Here is a 20,092-nt window from a genome sequence, read left to right on the forward strand (position 1 = left end):
CTGCTTTGCCTTCAATCAGCCCTTCGGGGGCTGGGGGCCCTGCATCACTGGGGTTCCCCTCATGTCCCACAGGAAGATTTCAGCTCTGGGTCCTCTTGTGGCCTTCCAGAACTGCCTTTCACTAATTTTCTGTTTCTTTTTAAAGCATAACTTTAGTTTGGGGCATCTGGGTGGCTCAGTTGTTAAGAGTCTGCTTTCAGCTCAGGTCATGATCCCAGAGTCCTGGGATGGAGCCTCACATCAGGTTCCCTGCTCAGCAGGAAGCCTGCTTCTCCCTCTCCCACTCCCCCTGCTTGTGTTCCCTCTCTTGCTGTGTCTCTCTCTGTCAAATAAATAAAATCTTTTAAAAAAATGTTTTTTTAAAAAAACCCATACTTTGGTTTTTATTGGGCAAGAACATATATGACTTGATAGTAAATCAATCCTACCCTATAATTATAAAATGATGCTCTTTACCACATTGTAAGATTTCAATTCTCAGCCAGCCTATTTCTGATGTCTTCATGGGAACTCATGTGATATAATAATAAAATGGCTGTATCCCCACCAGGTTATTTAAATCCCCACTTAAATCCTACACAAGGGGTGCCTGGGTGGCTCGGTGGGTTACAGCCTCTGGCTTTGGCTCAGATCATGATCAGAGGGTCCTGGGATCGAGCCCTGCATTGGGCTGTCTACTTGGTGGGAAGCCTGCTTCCCCCTTTCTCTCTCTGCCTACTTTTGAACTCTCTATCAAATAAATAAATATAAAAAAATCTTTAAAAAATATCTTACACAAGTGGCCCCAATTTTTCTCTTTTCAAAATAAAGACTTTAAGACACAAGATGGTTTAGGAAAAAATGGAAACTCCATAGCCTTAAACCAAACAATCTGAGGGTTTTGATGGGGTGGGGGTTGGGGGGTTGGGACAACCAGGTGGTGGGTATTAGAGAGGGCAGGGATTGAATGAAGCACTGGGTGTGGTGCAAAAACAATGAATACTGTTATGCTGAAAAGAAATTAAAAAAAAAAAACACTAAGGGATGTCAGGTGTCTATTTAATTAAAGTGAAAGTAAAGAGAGAGATATAAATGGAGTCAAAAGAGGGACAATTCTTTGTGAAACTATGGAGATAAGAGAGTCCAGACAAGGAGGGAGAGAGCTAGATGGGGGTGAGGGGTAGAGCGGAAGAAGTGAAAGAAATCCCCCATGACAGGGGAGGAAAGGCCCAAGGGGCAAAGTGGAGAGAGGGTTTGTAGTGGAGGCTAACCTGGCCCAGACCACATAGCCTTTGCCAACCACACTGAGCGGCAGTGCTTTCCTAAGGGCTGGGGGTCTTTGCAGCAGGTGCAATATTTAGGTTTTAAAAACTATTTTTAAAATATTCTGGCTCTGACTACAGGACAGATAATGTCTGTTGATAGAATGCAGCAGCAGTGAGAGGTAGATGTCAGGGGTAAGGGTGAGGGAACAAAACTGGATTCATGGAAGCAGACCTGTAAGGAGGCAGTTACGATGGTCCACATGAGAGGCAATGGGGTGTATGTTCCATGGGGTAATGTTCCATTAGATTCCAGTGGAATCTCTGTTCAGGTCACAGCCAGGAATCACTGCGGCAGCAGGAAATGGCAGGAAAAGATAAAATGGGGGGAAAGCAGTGAAATTTAAATTGGGAGGAAACCAAACTGACCCACGGTGGACACAGAAGAGCAACAAAGTGGGAACCAGAAACACCTCTTCGATGTTAAAATATACTTAATGTCATGGATGCTGTTGGCGTTCACCATTTCCTAGCCACCAAATATCCATGCATGCAAAGTCCAAGGACTGTCTCTAATTTCTTTCTGGAGGACCCCTCTGAGATCTGCATTCGATGGCCCTGTGTTTCCCCTGGTACTGATGCCACTCCTAGCCAAAGGGAAGGAGGAGTAGCTGACTCTCTGCTCAACAACCCCTGCAAGTGGGTTCCTGTCTTGGATCCTGCTTCATAGTCATCTGCACAGTGGGGAACATACCCTGGGCCCAGTCGATACACTACACCCCACAGGACCCCGCACCTCCCATTCTGGTCCATGTTTTGGATCTAAGTACCCAGGATCCGAAAATGACCGGCCTAAACATCTCTACCTGCTTCCAAGTCCCATGGTGGCCTCTTCCCCGTCCTGAGGGCAGACTAGGCAGGGGGTATGTCCTCCCCTGGGTGGGTAATAGCTAGCTGTTTGTGGCAGTGTGGACCATATGTGTGCATATGTGGCCCCTTAGGCTGTAGGCCAGAGTCAAGAAAGGAAAGAGAACTCGTCGGGCTTTGGGCTACCCTCTTCCATTTTTTTTTTAAAGATTTTATTTATTTATTTGACAGAGAGAGATCACAGGTAGGCAGAGAGGCAGGCAGAGAGAAGGGGAAGCAGGCTCCCTGCCAAGAAAAGAGCCCGATGTGGGGCTTGATGCAAGGACCCTGGGATCATGACCTGAGCTGAAGGCAGAGGCTTAACCCACTGAGCCACCCAGGTGCCCCCGGGCTTCCCTTTTCAAGGACTTGGAAGCAGGTAGAGATGTTTAGGCCGGTCATTTTCGGATCCAGAGCAGGCCATCTACAGAGTCTGAGAATTCTAAATGCAGACCTTCCTCCCAGGTTATTATGAAGGTATATTTTTAAGAGCGTAGAATGTATTTTATTTAAAATATAATTTGATTTATAGTTTCAAAATAATTTTACGTATTTTATATGGGCCTCTATGTAAAATCTTGCTTTAGACCCCTCCAAAAGTTAGGCCTTAGACCAGCCTGGCCAATCAATGCAGAACATCATATTCATTGTAGTGATAAGCTAGGGTTTAGGGAATGTGTCCCGGGCTGACATAGTGAGGAACAGTGTGGGTTTGCTGAACTCATATGAAAGAGATCCTTCTTCCCCTTGTTACATGGCTTGAAGTTGAGAGGACCAGGACGGAAGAGCAGCAGCAGCCTTCTTGTCACCATGTGGAGTAGAAGACTGAGTTTGAGGAGTAGTCACGGGGATAGAAGTAGACAAAAGCCAAAGTCTGGACTGTTGAACTCTTGACTAATTATCAGTTAAAGTCAGATCTACTCCTGGTCTTTTCAGTAAGGTAATACAGTCAGTTTCACCATAAAATATATCAGTTTGGCCTGGGTGTTCCTTCCCCTCTGTCAATCAATAGGTAGAGGCAAATAAAGAATTTAATAATAGATTATTTTTAATCCATCAATTTCTTTAGCCCATCAATTTCATCTCCTCCACCCACCCATCATCCCTACCTCCACAACAATTTTCTAATTTACCCAAATCTTTTATTTTTTTCTAAATATTTTATTTATTTATTTGATAGAGGGAGAGCCCAAGTAGGTGGACTGGCAGGCAGAGGGAGAGGGAGAAGCAGGGTTTCCACCAAGCAGGAAGCCCAATGTGAGGCTCCATCCCAGGACACTGGAATCATGACCTGAGCCGAAGACCACTGACTGAGTTACACAGGTACCCTAACTTACCCAGATTTTGAAGGCCATTCCTCGGAGACCAGATAGCTTAATTTTAGGGTGAAGTCAAGTAAATCCAGTTGTGAATCCTGACTTGGTGGCATGCGAGCCAGATGGATGTTCTTCTCTGGAACTTTTATTCCTTAAGTAGTGGCCATGTCCTATCGAGAGAGTTGGAACATTATTCTGGGGCCGGGGGTGGGGGGCGGTGCTATGGCAGCATCGAGAGTCCTGCACTGATGATGTTGAGCTCTAGTGACAGCGTTGCTGGTGAAGATATCCTAGAAGGACAGTTCTGTGTAAGAAATGCCTATACATCCTGTCGTCTGGTCTCTCCTCATCCTAGCTGAGTTTCAAAGCCTGGTTGCCCAGGTTCTCATCAGTTCTGGAAGTTACCAAGTCTCCTTAGGCAGAGCTGGGCTCCACTGTGTGCCACCAAGCATTCTTCTACCCAGTGGTCTACAGTGTGGGATCCAGTAGTGTCTTGAAGGCAGTATAAACTAAGCGAATAGAACAGCAGCGACAGTCTGAGATTGTCTATCTGACTGAGGTGTGGCTGAAGAGAATTAGATTTCTTTTCTTTTAAGAATTAAGATTCTGATTTAAATAATTGATGTAATTATCGCATGTGGTCATGTGGAAGAAAGTGCCTACTGAGGGTCAGTATTGGAACCATGGTGTCTCTACCATTTGAAGATTATTGGGCATGGAATCTTCCAGAAAGATAGGATGAGACAGCTCCCTCTCATACCCCAGACAGCTTTAAAGAAGGAAAGATGGGTTTCCATAATTTCATGCAGGTTAATGTTTGTTTGTTTTTTCCCCTTGAGACATCCTCTTTGATTCATTTATTATTTTTAAGTGTGTTTTTAGTTTCTAAGTATTTGAAGATTTTCCTGTTATCTTTCCATTAGTGATTTTGGGTTTAATTCTGTTGTTGTCAGACAACACGCTCTGTATCATTGAAGTTCTAAACTTGTTGAGGTTTGTTTTATGGCCCAGGATGTGGTCTGTCTTGATATGTGTCTCAAATATGAGTATTCTGCCATTTGTGTTGGGGGGGGCAGTTCTATAAATGTCAGTTAAATCCTATTGGTTGAGGGTACCTTGTATTCCCTATACTAGCTGATTTTCTGTTTAGTAGTATCATTCAGTGTTGACAGGGGTGTTGAGGTCTACAATTGTATTTGTCGACTTTTCTGTTTCTCCTTTAAATAGAAAAGACGCCCATGATTTTTTTTTTAAAGATTTTATTTATTTATTTGACAGAGATCACAAGCAGGCAGAGAGGCAGGCAGAGAGAGGAGGAAGCAGGTTTCATGCTGAGCAGAGAGCCTGATGTGGAGCTTGATCCCAGGACCCTGGGATCATGACCTGAGCCAAAGGCAGAGGCTTTAACCCACTGAGCCACTCAGGTGCCCCTGCCCAGGATTTTTAATTGTATTTGGTAAGAGGAACAGAAAGAAATATTGAGATGAGTCCATATTGAAAAATATTGGGAAGAGTCCATCTTCTCCAAAGTGGAAATCCCCTTCCCATGGCTCTTTTAATTGAAAAATTACTTCTGGTTTGGAGAGAATAGTGGCCTAATTTGGACCATAATGTCATATGTCACTGCCTGATTCTCGAATGGGTACCTTTGGTGTTTTGGAAAAACAAAAAAACAAAAAAAAACAAAAAAACAAAGATCAGAAATACACATATTGAATCTTTGATTTAACTTCCCATCAACTATGTAGCAGGGTTATTTTTCTCTAAGGAGAATGAGCTACTCACATCTTCCAAGGGTCACTGGACACTGGCTATAGGTACCATTAATTTTTGGGATCTCAGTGTACCATTGCTTTGCACTAGTCACAATAGTCTTACAAGGGTCAAGGAACAAATGGAGTTTTGATTCACAAATGCTTCTCATAGTTCCAGCAGATCACGAGACTTTTTTTTTTTTTTTAAATCAATTTTCTGGTTGGGGAGCATGTAGTTGTTGCATATACCGTCTATCCTGTACGAACATGCCTTTCAGATTTGATACAAGAGCTATTAAGGTAAGAGGAGCCAAGTTGAAACGTATGGACCTCCCTCTAGCGATCAAACTAATAATGCGGAGGTATTATAATTTCTATGGAGAAATATTTAAAGTTAATGTTACCCCCCATCAAAAAAAATTCCGGGAAAATATGAGGATGGTGGGTTTTTTTAAAATTGTTTAATTTAAATTCTGTTAGCCAACATATAGCACACCATTAGTTTCAGATGTCGTGTTCAATCATCTATCAGCTGCTTATCACATTGGGAGATGGGCGTTAGGGCGGGCACTTGGTATGACAGGGGCGGTATCTTTTTTATTTTTACTTAACTCTCAGATGTGGCCAGTTCAATTGATCTTGGATTGGTCTTGGAGAATGAAAGTGGATTATTGGGGCACCTGGGTGGCTCAGTGGGTTAAGCCTCTGCCTTTGGCTCAGGTCATGGTCTCAGTGTCCTGGGATCGAGCCCCACATCAGGCTTTCTGTTCCACAGGGAGCCAGCTTCTCCCTCTCTCTCTCTCTCTCTGCCTCTCTGCCTACTTGTGATCCCTCTTTCTGTGTCAAATAAATAAATAAATAATAATCTTGAGAAAAAGAAAAGAAAGTGCATTATTGAGGTTTAGCAGGTGGTAACTCCAATCACATTTATTATTTGGATGTGATCTCTTTGGAGGAGGAAGGCAATGAAAGTTCTCCTGTTGATCCACTGGGATGGCCACAACCATCTCACTGCAGAATTACTCCAGCTGTTTGGCTCCATGTCACAACTTAGTCTACAGAGGCACAACTGTCTTAGTCACTTGTAACATATTACACAGGCCAAACATCCTGGTGACATGAGCTGCTAGAATGAAGACAAGAAAGGTCTTTGGCCTTAGTCAAGCTTATATCTGTTCATGGAAGGAGACATGAGTTCTGTGAAAACCCTATTACCTCATAGTCTGAGAGATGCTCGGGTATTTGTTTTCCCCAAAATAAAAGAGGACTTTCCTTTGTTAACTCTACCTCATACTGTGTATTGTTAAGAATATATGCTGGGGCGCCTGGGTGGCTCAGTGGGTTAAAGCCTCTGCCTTCAGCTCAGGTCAGATCCCCGGGTCCTGGGATCGAACCCTGCATCGGGCTCTATGCTCAGTGGGAAGTCTGCTTCCTCCTCTCTCTCTTCCTGCCTCTCTGCCTACTTGGGATTTCTGTCTGTCAAATAAATAAATAAAATCTTAAAAAAAAAAAAGAACATATGCTGTCTTTGGATGGATATTTGAAGCTAATAACTGAGTATTCAGAAATACTCCTCTAGTGGGTTGAAATATATGTCCATGTCCTAAACCCCAGGACCTGTAACTGTTATCTTATTTGAAAAAAGAGTCTTTACAGATATAATTAAGTCAAGGATCTTGAGATGAAAATCACCCCAGATTTAACTCATCCTTATAAAAACATGTACCCTAAGTCCAGTGAATAAATACCCTTGTAAGAAAAGGGAAAGATGCAAGGAGACACAGGGGGAAGTCAATGCGAAGACAGGGACAGAGTTTGGAGTAATTCGTCTGCAAGGCAAGGAACGCCAAAGATTGCCACAGGCACCAGGATCTAGGAGAGACTCAGGGGGCAGATTCTCGTCAGAGCTTCCAGCAGAAACCAACCCTGCCAACTCTTTGATGTTTAATATTTGGCCTCCAAAACAGAGTAAATTCCTGCTGTTTGAAGTCGCCGAGTTTGTGGTAATTTCTTACAAGAGCCCTAGAAAATTAAAACAATGTCCCCATTGGAAAAGGATCCAGAACAATTTTCCCTAGATGGTCCAGGTTACGGTCTAGCAGATCCCATCAATGGCCCTTAAAGTTTTGGAGGTAGATCAAGATATTGTAGGAGACAACGACAAACCCCAGAAGGAAAGTCTCAGACCACTGAGGTTTTCATCAAGTTCCTGCTTAGCAGGAATTTATTCTCTTTGACAGAAAGAGCTTTTGGATTGATATGGGGCCTTGATAAGTACTGAACTCTTGGTTATGGAAAGCCAGGGGAGCCGAGGCCCTGAGTCACTCATTAGGACCTGTGGATCTATTCCATTTAGCAAAGCTTCACCACGTGCAAGCAGTGTGTAAAGATGAGGTCTGAGCTGGCCCTACAAGGCACAGGTAAATGGTATCAGCCTAGACTCATGTTTTTCTTCTGCCTACTTCTGCTGTACCCTATTAGGCTTAATTCTCAATTAGTCAGTGTAAAGGCTGAGAAATCAAGGGACTCTTCAGACTGCAAAACCCGAATGTTCTCACTGGAGACTGTGACAGGGACATGCATGTAAGTCTTAATTCAACCCAGCCTGAGGTGGCAGGGGAAAGCACGCATTCTTCCGAGACACTGGGGAAAAGGGGCCCCAGACAAGACACTTCTTGTTTGTCAACCAGATTGTAGTAAGGGTGTCAGTCCAGTGGTGAAAGAAATGCAGCCAAGAGTCTGGAAAAATGTAGAACATCAGAAAGTAGGAAGGAAGGATGTGACGAGAGAGAGAGAGAGACACCTTCAGAAGGAGGGTGGGCTGGGTGAAGAAGGTGGCAGGACCCGGAGGGAGAGAGCATCCAGAGACCCTATAGCGGAGGTAGCTCATTCCAGCTGGTTTCCCTGAGGAAGGAATGTCTGGAATTGGGCAGGGGGAGGGGCATGGTAGAAATGAGAGGAATATCCTGGCCCAATAAAAATCTGGGTAACGCTGAAGTTCTTAAAGCTGTTAATACAGACTCCAGAAGTCTATGGTGACCTTCCAGAATATGACCCAGAATCTTACAGGTGAGTTGACGAAACAGAGTAATTCAGTGTTTACTGTGATGGATAATGCTGGTACTCCCACCAGATCTCCTTCGGTCTCTTTTATTATTAGGGTCCCAGGACTTTGAGATTTTGCTCCCAATAACCAGCTCCTGAAGCTTCCCCCATGACCATCGAAGGATTGGTCTGGCAGAGTCTGGGAATTTCCTCTCTTCTAAGCCAGTGACTGATGGATTTGGGAGTTTGAAATCTCCATGCCTGTTGCCTTTGGTCAGGACAGGGCTGAGGTGCAAACTACATTCCAGTGATCCAGAGATCCCCATCGTGGGATAAATCTGAGTCAATTATCTGTAAACTTTACCTGAAGTTTATCTAATATGGCTTCCTTCTTGTTCTTGTCCTGATTTTCTGATTTGCTCAGAAATTTGCTTTTGGGATTCCTTCATTCATAAGTCACGTGTACAGCACTCCCTGTCTTAGAGTCTGAGGTGGAGGCAGTGGACCTGGGACAATTACGAATCTCATCAGTAAATGGTCCCTTGAATTTGGAAGTCAAGCTTCGTGTCTTTTAAACAAATAAAGCCTTTGCTGAAAGAAAAACAACACAGATCCTTTAATGAGGGACACCCTCATGCAAGCAGCTAACATCTGGCCTTTTAATATAGTAAGTCGGGGGACTTGGAAGACAGTCCCTACTACCTGCCCCAACACAGCAGACACAGTACAACTGATCTGCCATTAGGCTTTTCAAGTATGTTTTCCCGCTGGGAATTTCAAAATTCATACACTCATGACATGTGAAAAATATTTAAAATGCCAAGGAAAGCAGATGGTAATTCACACATTGTTTTCTTTACTAATAATTCAGTTGGTCTCTTTGAATGGGTTGTTGTATGAGTACTAGGATGGCCACGACACAGTTCCACAGGCTGGGGGGCTAAGCAGCAGAGATTTATCTTCTCACACAGTTCTGGAGGCTGGACTCCATGAAGGTACAGGGAGGTTCAGCTTCTTCTAGGGTTTTGCTCTTTGGCTTACAAATGGCCACCTCCCTTCTCTGTGAGTGTATGTCCCTGGTGTCTCTTTGTGTGTCTGAATTTCCTTTTCTTATTGGGACATCGGTCAGATTGGATTAGGCTCACCCTAATTGCCTCAGTGTAGCTTAATCACTCTGTAAAAGGCCCTATCTTCAAATACATTCACCTTCTTAGTTAACCCGGGGTTTGGACGTCAACATAAATCTTGGAGGAACACAGTTTATCCCATAGCAGTTGGATAGGGTGTAAGAACGTCAGGTATGAAATATTTCTTTGAATGAAAGACGATTTAATCAGAGGAAAACACTGCTATTAGTTGTACAGAAAAAGCCAGATTTTTAAAAAAATTTTTTATTTCTTTCCAGCTTAACAGTATTCGTTGTTTTTTGCACCACACCCAGTGCTCCATTCAATCCGTGCCCTCTCTAACACCTACCACCCACCACCTGGTTCTCCCCACCCCCCACCCCCTGCCCCTCAGATTGTTTGGTTTAAGGCTATGGAGTTTCCATTTTTTCTTAAACCATATTGTGTCTTAAAGTCTTTATTTTGATAGAAAAGTTGGGGCCACTTGTGTATGATTTTTTTTAAGATTTTTTATATTTATTTATTTGATAGACAGAGTTCACAAGTAGGCAGAGAGAGAAAGGGGGAAGCAGGCTTCCCACCAAGTAGACAGCCCAATGCAGGGCTCGATCCCAGGACCCTCTGATCATGATCTGAGCCAAAGCCAGAGGCTGTAACCCACCGAGCTACCCAGGCACCCCTTGTGTAGGATTTAAGTGGGGATTTAAATAACCTGGTGGGGATACAGCCATTTTATTATTATATCACATGAGTTCCCATGAAGACATCAGAAATAGGCTGGCTGAGAATTGAAATCTTACAATGTGGTAAAGAGCATCATTTTATAATTATAGGGTAGGATTGATTTACTATCAAGTCATATATGTTCTTGCCCAATAAAAAACCAAAGTATGGGTTTTTTTTTTAAAAACATTTTTTAAAAAATTTATTTATTTGACAGAGAGAGACACAGCAAGAGAGGGAACACAAGCAGGGGGAGTGGGAGAGGGAGAAGCAGGCTTCCTGCTGAGCAGGGAACCTGATGTGGGGCTCCATCCCAGGACTCTGGGATCATGACCTGAGCTGAAAGCAGACTCTTAACAACTGAGCCACCCAGATGCCCCAAACTAAAGTTATGCTTTAAAAAGAAACAGAAAATTAGTGAAAGGCAGTTCTGGAAGGCCACAAGAGGACCCAGAGCTGAAATCTTCCTGTGGGACATGAGGGGAACCCCAGTGATGCAGGGCCTCCAGCCTTCGAAGGGCTGGCTGAAGGCAAAGCAGAGCAGGCTGTGGTCTAGGGAAGCCCTCAGCATGACCCACAGCAGAGACCTACCTCAGAGAGCACTAGAGCCATGACCCAGAGCTTCCTTCCGTATTGTATCATGTCAGTGTTTCAACTTCCTTCTTTTCAATCTCTTTCCACCAAGTGTACATATGCATCAGTGTCCTCTGACTTTGTCCTGACTCTGTGGCTTACAAAATATCAGAACAAGCTTGCTGGAGAATGAAAACCAAAGGAACAGATGTCAGTCAGGGGTCTTGGGGCGGAGCTTGGATAGCCTGGAGAGATTTTAATGGACTGGTTTGTGAAATAGGGTGTTTTCAGTGGTGCCAAGGCTGCCTGTTTTCATGTGAGGCAGAGCCTTTTGCATCATATGCGTTGTTTGGTTTTGGTTTTGAAATGCAGGTGTGGGAAATGGAGAGCTGCGGAGGGGTAGATTAGGGTCTCCTATTTGGCTCCTCTTGACTGTCAGACTTTTGTTTTGTTTTTGTTAGAGCCTTATTTTTATTTTTATTTTTAGTACGAGCCTTATTATTATTATTTTTAAAGATTTTATTTATTTACTTGAGAGAAAGACAGTGAGAGAGAGCATGAATGAGGAGAAGGGCAGAGAGAGAAGCAGACACCCCATGGAGCTGGGAGCCCGATGCGGGACTCGATCCTGGGACTCCAGGATCATGACCCGAGCCGAAGGCAGTCGTCCAACCACCTGAGCCACCCAGGCATCCCAGAGCCTTATTTTTTGAAACAAGGTCTGCCCTGGGTATCCTGTGGGGACATCAAGTATGTCTCGCATAGCAGGACCTTCAGGTCCTCTTAGAAGTCATGGTTGTAGGGGCGTGTGGGTGGCTCAGTACTTAAGCATCTGCCTTTGGCTCAGGTCAGGAGCCCATCATGATCCCAGGATCCTGTGATCTAGCCCAGCTCTGGGCTCCCTGCTCAGTGAAAAGCCTATGTCTCCCTCCCCCACTCCCCCTGCTTGTGATCTTCTCTAGCTCTCTCTCTCCGCCAAATAAAGAAATAAAATCTTAAAAAAAAAAAAAGAAAGAAAAGAGAGAGAAGTCCTGAGGTGGATAGTGGACAGATGTTGGAGGGTTTGCTCAGACGACACCTCCCACCAGGCTTTTGAATCTCGGGAGCAAGTGGGGTCTGTCTATCTTTCTCACTGCTGATCCCTCATAGAGCCTAGCTTAGAGCCTGTACAACTTTTATAAGAATCATGATTCAAAAAGGAGCCATGTTAATAACAAACCCAAGAATTCAGACCATAGATTTGGAGCAAAGCATATGAGTTTCAGAGAAGCAGATATTTTAGAAGAAAACAGCCCCTCCACTCTTAGAGGCGTTGAAACCATCCCTTTTCCCAAAGTCTTAAAGAAAAAGAAAGCTCTGAGAGTATACCACTGCGAATGAGTAGGAAACAGCATTGAGTACTTAATGCTCTCAAAATGAACACTTCCCTTCAAGAGATAGCCAGGAATTCCTGAGAGCAGCAGATTTTCATTACAAAAACTATGGGATTATGGGCAAAAATAACAAAATGGGGGTCTTGAAAATCCTGAGAATGCCCCAATGGTAGGACAGATCTGGGGTCAGATCTCTGCTGTGCCCCCCGGCATACATCGTTTTTTTCTGCAGCCTTTCTCTTGTCCTTTGGGGGATGGATGTCTTTGATTTATTGTAAGACGATGGCACACTTCACATCAGACATAACATGGGGGACAAATTCCATGTATGTTGGGTTTTGTCCATTTCTTTTCCATGATTCAAAAAATTGCCAGGAGAATACTTCCTTGGTTGTTTTAAAGATTGAAAAAAAAAAAACCCCACATAAAGTATCTTCTTAAGCTATTTTACTATAAGTTGATGTTGACTGTAAGACCAAACTAGGTTGGGGGGAAAAAAATCTTCCAAAAAAGGGGCTTGTGCTTGTGGGTACACACAACCTTATGAAGAAATAGGGTCCAGACAGGAATCAGAAGAAGATGGGAGGGCCTTATTTAAAGTAAACTTCTAAGGCAGTGCTTCTCAAACTTGACTTTGTATCATGGAAGGTCTTGTTAAAACACAGATTTTTGTCCAATTCCCCCATCCCCGCAGCCCTGCTGTTTCTGATTCTACAGTTTGGGGTGGGTCCTAAGAATTTTCATTTCAAATAAGATGACAGCGATATTCTAATGCTGGAGGTAGGACCACACTGAGAACTATTGCCATCGAGGCAATTGTCAGATTCTCAACCTTGGTTGTACCTTGAGATCACCTGGGAAGCTTTGCAAAACACCAATGCCTGTACTGAACCCTAGCTTCAGTTGAGAAGTTCTGATATTTCACTGCTTTGGGTGGGGGTTCTGGACATCAGGAGCTTTAAAAGTGCAAAAGTTAAAAACAATTTCACAATTGTTAAAAACAATTTCCCTGTCGGTTCTGGTATATGTTAGAAAAGGGACATTTAATTTTTTGTTCATTCCGTAAATATCAATTGAGTTTCCACTATAACCTGAGCCTTGTGTGGGGTGTTAGGGATATGGATATAAATCAGACAGAGAAAGGCAGGTTGTCACTTTGATAACTAATGAGGTGGCTGGCATACCAATGATTTACAGAGAGCTATTAAGAGCTGTGAGTGGGGGCCCCTGGATGGCTTAGTTGGTTAAGCATCTGCTTTTAGCTCATGTTACGATCCTGGGGTCCTGGGATTGAGCCGCACATCCAAATCCCTGTTCAGCAGGAAGCCTGCTTCTCCCTCTGTCTGTGTTTTCTCTCTCTCTCACTCTGTTAAATAAAATCTTGAAAGAAAAAAAAAAAGCTCTGGTGGAGGTCAATGAGTTTTAAGTGAGCAAAGACTTCATTAAGGAACTCAAACTTACTTTTGAAGAATGAGGATTTTTTTATGGGCAGAGACTTAGGGGAAGAACATATGGAGGAGAGGCCTGGAGCTAGGAATGGACACAGGATGTGTTCACAGGTGTTCTCAGTTACCTGGAGCCTGGGGTAGGTGGTATGGGAGGAGGCCACAGAAGTTGTCTAGAACCAGGGAAAGTGTTTCGAGATTCCAGGAGGGCGGGGCTCCTGGGTGGTTAAGTCAGTTAAGCTTCTATCTTAGGCTCAAGTCATGATCCTAGGGTCCTGGGATGGAGCCCCACATAGACTCCTTGCTCAGTGGGAAGGCTGTTTCTTCCTCTTTCTCTGCCTGTTGTTCCTTTGTTCCTCCTGCTTGTTGCTTTCTCTGTTTAAAAAAAAAAAAAGAGATTCGAGGAAGAGAGTGATATGACTGAGCTTAATCACCAGCTACATTTGAGATAGGAAGACCTACCTGAGAAATGTTCTCTAGGTAGAATCCTCGTTTTCTTTTTAAAAAGATTTTATTTATTTATTTATTTATTTATTTATTTGATAGAGAGAGCCCACCTGCGCGCACATGGGGGAGGAGGAGTGCGAGGGACAAGCTCAGATGCAGGGCTCCATCCCCGACCCTGAGATCATGACCTGAACCCAAAGCAAGAACTGGATTCCTCAGGCACTGAGCCACCCAGGCGCCCTTGAATAATCTCTATCTTGAGGTTATATCTAGGATATTCTCCAGAGGTATATAATCAGGGCACCCAAACATCATAGACTAATAGGAAAATAAGACACCAGCTTCCTCCTCATTGGCTAACTCCCAAACTTCTGATTTGATTCTGGGGGGATAGGAAGGACACATTTGTTCTCACACGAGTCTACCTGGAATTAATCGTCAGTTTAAGCCACAGACGTTTTTCCCCTTTGAGCTACACAAAGGAGCATCTTACCATCGATACCATCCTAAACTTGGAAAAATATGGCGATATTTATTTCACATGCATCAGAGGTGAGGTCTGATGGACAAGGCATGACTTGGAATGTGGAAGATACACCAGCCCCTTGAATCTCTAATACCCTTTCTTTCTTATATTCTGCTTCGCCGTTACTCACTAGTTCTTTGATTTTTAGCAAATTATCGGAGTCTCAATTTCTTCATCGTATGTATCTTACACGGTTTTGTCAGAGTTTAATGATCTTATATATAAAGTCCTTGAAAGGTCCCTACCTTGCACATTAAAGCACTCAGTAAATAACTATTATCATTTCCAAATTAAAGTCTCAAAAACTGAGAGCTGTTCTACAAATACCCCAAAAGAAAGGCATCGGTACAAAAACGCTCTTCCTTATAGAATGTGCTGTTGAATCGCAAAGGCAATCTGTGCTGTTTAATCCTTGGAATTTAGGAAGACCTGCTGCTGAGCCATTCCCTTTCTGTTGATTACAAAGGCAGGAGAATTCAGATGGAGGCCGTGGGGGCAGTTATTTTAAATATTTGGATGTTTAAAGCCTTATGCAGGAGCCTGCTATATTTGCCTCCTGCAATTCAAAACCTCCAGTCCCCAAACCGTGTTTTCCTTTGTGCCCTTAAAACTAGCCAGCTCGACTTCTGCTTTATTTTGATAAACCTGGAAAGGCAGAGCCCAGTCTTTTAAGTAAAGCTTTTCCAGGGCTTAAGGCAGCCGAACCTAAATGAAACTGAAAATGACAATGAGAAGAGGTAATGCTATCTATCACTGTCCACTGGTTGCCGTCTGTAGCTCTCCCTAGCAATCGCAGGATAAAATAAAGCCCCCTGTTGAAGGGCAGGGCATAAGCAGGCTGGCTCTTCAAGCCTCAGTTAGCTCTGCAGGGAGGTGGCTCTGAGAAGGACCCCGATGGGAATGGAGCTTATAAAGATGTCTTGGAGCAGCCTTTCATGTTTGCCATGTGGCTGCCCCTTCAGCTCCCTAATACCCCTTCTCTCTTAAATGATACGAAATTGTACATTCCAAGTTCTTAGCACAAGTCCCAAGGAGAGGGAAGCAGCCTTAAAAGGGGAAGAAATCAAAGCTTTCCATGGTGGCAGTGCTGTGCTTTTGTTTCCTGGTAACACCATTGCATTTCTGGGGGTGCGTCAGGAGGAGGAGCTGAAGGGGGAAGCATGGAGTTTGTTTGTTTTTTTTTTTAAGACTTATTTATTTATTTTAGAAAGAGAGAATGAGTGGGGGGAGGGGCAGAGGGAGAGAAGCTCAAGCAGATTCCCCGTTAAGTGTGACCTGATCCTAAAAGCCTGACATGACCTGAGCTGAAACCAAGAGCCACTCTACCAACTAAGCCACCCAGGAGCCCCTAGACGGGAATCTTGAAATACTCCTCCTGCTCAGGACCCTCCTTTCTCTGTGCCTCTGGCCTTCTTCTCTGCCACTGTTCAATCTTCCATTCCCAGCTACCCTACATAGGTCATAAGCTCAGTTGATACCTCGAGGTCCCAGATGGATTAAGCAGGGGCACCTGCATGGCTCAGTTGGTTAAGCAGCTGCCTTTGGCTCAGGCCATGGTTCCAGGGTCCTGGGATCGAGCCCCAGTGGGGATCTGCTTCTTCCTCTCCCTCTACCCTTCCCCCTGGCTTGGGCTTTCTGTCTTTCTCTCAAATAAATAAAATCTTAAAAAAAAAAAAAGTCAGATGCTCAGGTATCTGAGCCACCCAGATGTCCCCCTCCACCTCCCCTCACCTTTTATGTTTGTTTGTTTGTTTGTTTTTCCCCAAGCACATTTTGTTTAAGACCTACTAGGGCCAAAGATGCCAGCAGAATTTATCCAAGATTTGTTTGGTAGGCTTGCTTTTTTAGCTGCTTCACTTTTTCTGACCCTTTCTTGTTGCTTATAGCTTATTTGGTCAAGTTTTATGTCCTCTCTTAGAACTGCATGATCTAGGCTTTGTACGCTGTGTATCTGTATAACCCTGTTTCTCTCTTTAATTATGTTTTTAGCATTCAGAGTGATTAACATGGCAAAGTAAGTAGGAAAGTATTTATAGAATTGCTGCATTTTCTCCTAGATTGAAACAATTTATTTCATTTCGCTAATGACACTGTTATAACTTTCTGTGGCCTCCCCTAAGGCTATCTAACCAATATATTTTAGAAACCTTTTACTCCTTAGTTTCTTGTCATTTATCTAACAAGGTTCAAATGGTTAAACACATTGTATAGGATGCTGTATTTCCCAGAAGAAATAAAGAGGCTTGTCTCTAGGGACTTACTGTGGTCTCTCAGTTGTACTGAGATTTTTCTGTAGGCATACAGTGTGGTTTATGGAACATGGGCTGATAATGAATCCAACCCCACACTGAGTGGATGCAGTGGGATTCCTGGAATACTGATGTCTAATACATCTGTGAAGATGTTACATATAATGCTTCCAAAAAGCAATCAATTTCCCAATTTAAAGTAAATATAAATTTGGTCTTAATTCACTAAGGGTAAAGACAAACAGGTCTCAAGCTGGTTTAGTTTTCAGGTGTGATCTGTTAAAAATATCTGCTACCTCAATTCAATTAGATAATAAAAACAGTTGCTCAATAAGTGAAATAATAGAGATGATTGGTTTGAATTAGGTGTTATCTAAAGGTCTGTGGCTGTATTTATACTCTAGTTAGTGGGCTTATGAGTCAAATCTTAAGGTCCACCTCTAATGCTTTCAAGTTAAGTTCAAACATTAGCTTGAGGGAGGGTTTCTCTTTGACTTAACGGTCTGCACCACCCCTCCCTTAAGATTCGACTGTGGAAGGAGTTTGTCCCGAACTTTGTAAAACTCATAGTGCTGTTCCTTTCTCTTCCAGTCCTAAAATTGCAACAGATTTCAGTCCATACTTTCCAGCTTGATTCATGATTTTCTATATGTTTCTAATTATCACAAGTGTGTGAAACCTTCCAAAGTATATTACCCCTAGGTCATTTTATTTAGAAAATAAATTTATATGCCATACAGCACTTCTGGGCAAGGAAACATGGTAGAATTCTGAGGACATACCTCTTTAAGTATTATAACAGTTAAAATACGTTCTGAGTGTGGAGCTGGCTGAGGCTTTGTGTTTGGGGATCCCTAATATAATCAGCTACTGAATTGGGTTCTGATGTGGGAGGGAAGTCAGCCAGATGGGGGCACTGTTGCCTCAAAAGTTAGAAGAAGTAGAAAAAAAGAGCTGGCCGAGGTTGGGTTTCACCTAAAAATATTTTGTTGCGGTCACACTTTGAATTAGCAAGAGACTCTTCCAAAACTGATCTTGTGTTTTTCAAACTTGTACATCTGTATGGAAACGTGATGATTAAGCTATACATTCAGGCTGAGTTAAAGTCAAAAAACAGTTTTATTCAGCCTAAACTAATTTTGTGCCTAGGTGCGGTTTTCCAATATTCATCACATTTGTAAGCGGGGTGGGCTTGGATCCTCTTCCAGAAAGAGCTACTTTTTGGATATTCATTCTAAGGAGTTTACATGTTTTGTGCTGTTTGTCTTCATGGCTTTCCTAGGTCGCAGATATCAAGAAAGTCAACAACTTGATCAGAGAAGAAGACTTATTTGCTTTGAAATCTATTAAGATTCCAGTGAAAAATCATGGGATCCTTACAGAGACCCACAGAGAACTCAGATCCCTCCTGAGCCCATCCTCAGAGACCAGAGTGACCTTCGAGGAGCAGCCAGACCCAGATAGAGCAGCTGTAGGCGCTGGTGCCCTCTCCAGCCCACTGACAGATTTCTTTAAGGGCATTGACGAGAATATTGAGCGCGCGGTGCAGTCAGAAATCTTTTTAAATGAAAGTTACTCGGCAGAGACCTCCAATCAGCCGCTGCTCCCGACTTCTCCAAAGACCCCCACGAAGGGTGCCGACTGTGGAATTCAGTGGTGGAATGCCGTTTTTATCATGCTTCTAATTGGGATTGTTTTACCAGTGTTTTACTTGGTCTATTTTAAAATACAAGCTACTGGCGAGATCCCCAGTAGCTTGAACACAACTGCTGTCCCCAATGGCTCCATGAGCGTGAGTGCAGTTCCAGGGCAAGCCCCCAGATTAGCAGTTCCAGTGCCAACTGTCCCCTCTGCAGACAGCCAGTTCAGTCAAACCACCCAGGCAGGGAACTAGCTCTTGTTTCTAAAGAATCAGGCCAGTGTGAGCATTTGGCCTCTTAATGTGGATCACCTGACATCGGTCATATCCTAGGGTGCTGCCTTTCCTTTTCTATGACCTACGGACATGTCTCAGAAGCCGCTGTGTATTCTCCAGGAACATTTGACCCTGGGGAATAGGCTGACCTAATCCAAGGCTGTGGGAGCCAAAACATGCGCCCCCCTGCTATCCCCCTACATCCAGAGGTACAGTAAGGGACATTTGCATGTGACACATGCTATTTCTTGAAGGTATATAGTGGACTGGCACTGCATGGGCCCCCAAGTTGGAAGTGTTTGGAAGTTGAGGCGTAGCATTGGACCTTCACTGTGGGAGCCTCTGACGTCAGCTTTGGTCACTTTGCTGTTTGCAGTGTCCTCTGCCGTGACACGTGGTGCTCTTTGTCTCCCTGACAAAGGTGCTGTCCAGCAGTGGTGAATATCACCCTGTTTTGGAATATGACCGAATTATAATTAGCTCTATTTCATATTTGTCCCACCAGTTAGCCTTTTTGAGGCAACGTCACTTCTAGGATCAAAAAAAGGCCTGAATCTGAATTGCTCTAATACCGAATAAATGGCAGGTGTGTACCTTGTACTTCTAGAACTACTTAGGGGTACACAGGCCTGCTTTAAGCTGCTGCATGGTATGGCCAGCACTTCCTGGCTAGATCATTTGGAGCTTTTGCTCAGTTTCTTCTGAAGAGCATCCCCACTGCAGTGGCTAATCAGATTTCCCAAGTTAGCATTCTTGGGAAGAATTCGTGCTGCCCAGTGCCTGGAGCTGAGTAGGTGCAGAGAGAAAGAGGAGTGCCTATCGCCAGGGTCTCAACATGTGACCCGTCTAAGGCCAGACAGTCAATGCCAGTCGCCAGTCTGGCATTGCTGAGAGCAGCAGCCCCTGGAGGTACTTGGAAGGGAGATACAGGGAGAATGGGCGTGCTTCCTGCTGCCTCCCTGACTCTAATCTTGGGAAGTCTAGAGCCGTTGCCCCGGAATCAGGCTCAGTGTTTTTCTTTGTCTAAATACACTTTATATAGTGTAGCTCATAATGTTAAAAGACCAAACCACAAGCTCCCATCAGCCGGAGGTTTTCCCGTCTACACAGCAGGTGTCTGCTGCAACATGCTAGAGGCTCAAGGGAGGCCTGGGTCAGCCTCAGGCCTTGCAGGTGGAGCAGGGGTACACGAGGTGAGGGTGAAGGCCTGTTTGGCTGGAGCCCATCTTGGTCCCATGGAAGGGTGGAAATGGGCTTACATGGTTCGGAGGAGCCTGCCTTCAGGGAGGAAGACTGCACAAATGCTGAGCTTGGAGGTGGTTTATGTCCCTGGACACATCAGGCCTAGAGATGAACTGGGAAGATTTCTTCAAGTAAGAGGAAGGGAGTGTGGTGGCAAGAGTGCTTGAAATGGGCTTCTCATTTTTCTCCTTTCAGCTGTGTGGGGAACGA

At 43.9% G+C, this 20,092-nt stretch overlaps 1 protein-coding gene and 1 pseudogene across 2 annotated transcripts in view; one reads left to right on the plus strand and one right to left on the minus strand.

The window, feature by feature from the left end:
- The window catches only part of MCTP2 (multiple C2 and transmembrane domain containing 2), a 646,489-nt gene that overhangs the window by 292,805 nt on the left and 333,592 nt on the right, over positions 1 to 20,092 (minus strand).
- LOC309868115 (lysM and putative peptidoglycan-binding domain-containing protein 4 pseudogene) lies at positions 5,485 to 18,865 on the plus strand (annotated as a pseudogene). The gene is made up of 2 exons: positions 5,485 to 5,517; positions 18,008 to 18,865. The product of its transcript is annotated as a lysM and putative peptidoglycan-binding domain-containing protein 4 pseudogene (transcript).

This window comes from Mustela nivalis (genome assembly GCF_964662115.1).
Source record: "Mustela nivalis genome assembly, chromosome: 6".
Classification (NCBI taxonomy): Eukaryota; Metazoa; Chordata; class Mammalia; order Carnivora; family Mustelidae; genus Mustela; species Mustela nivalis.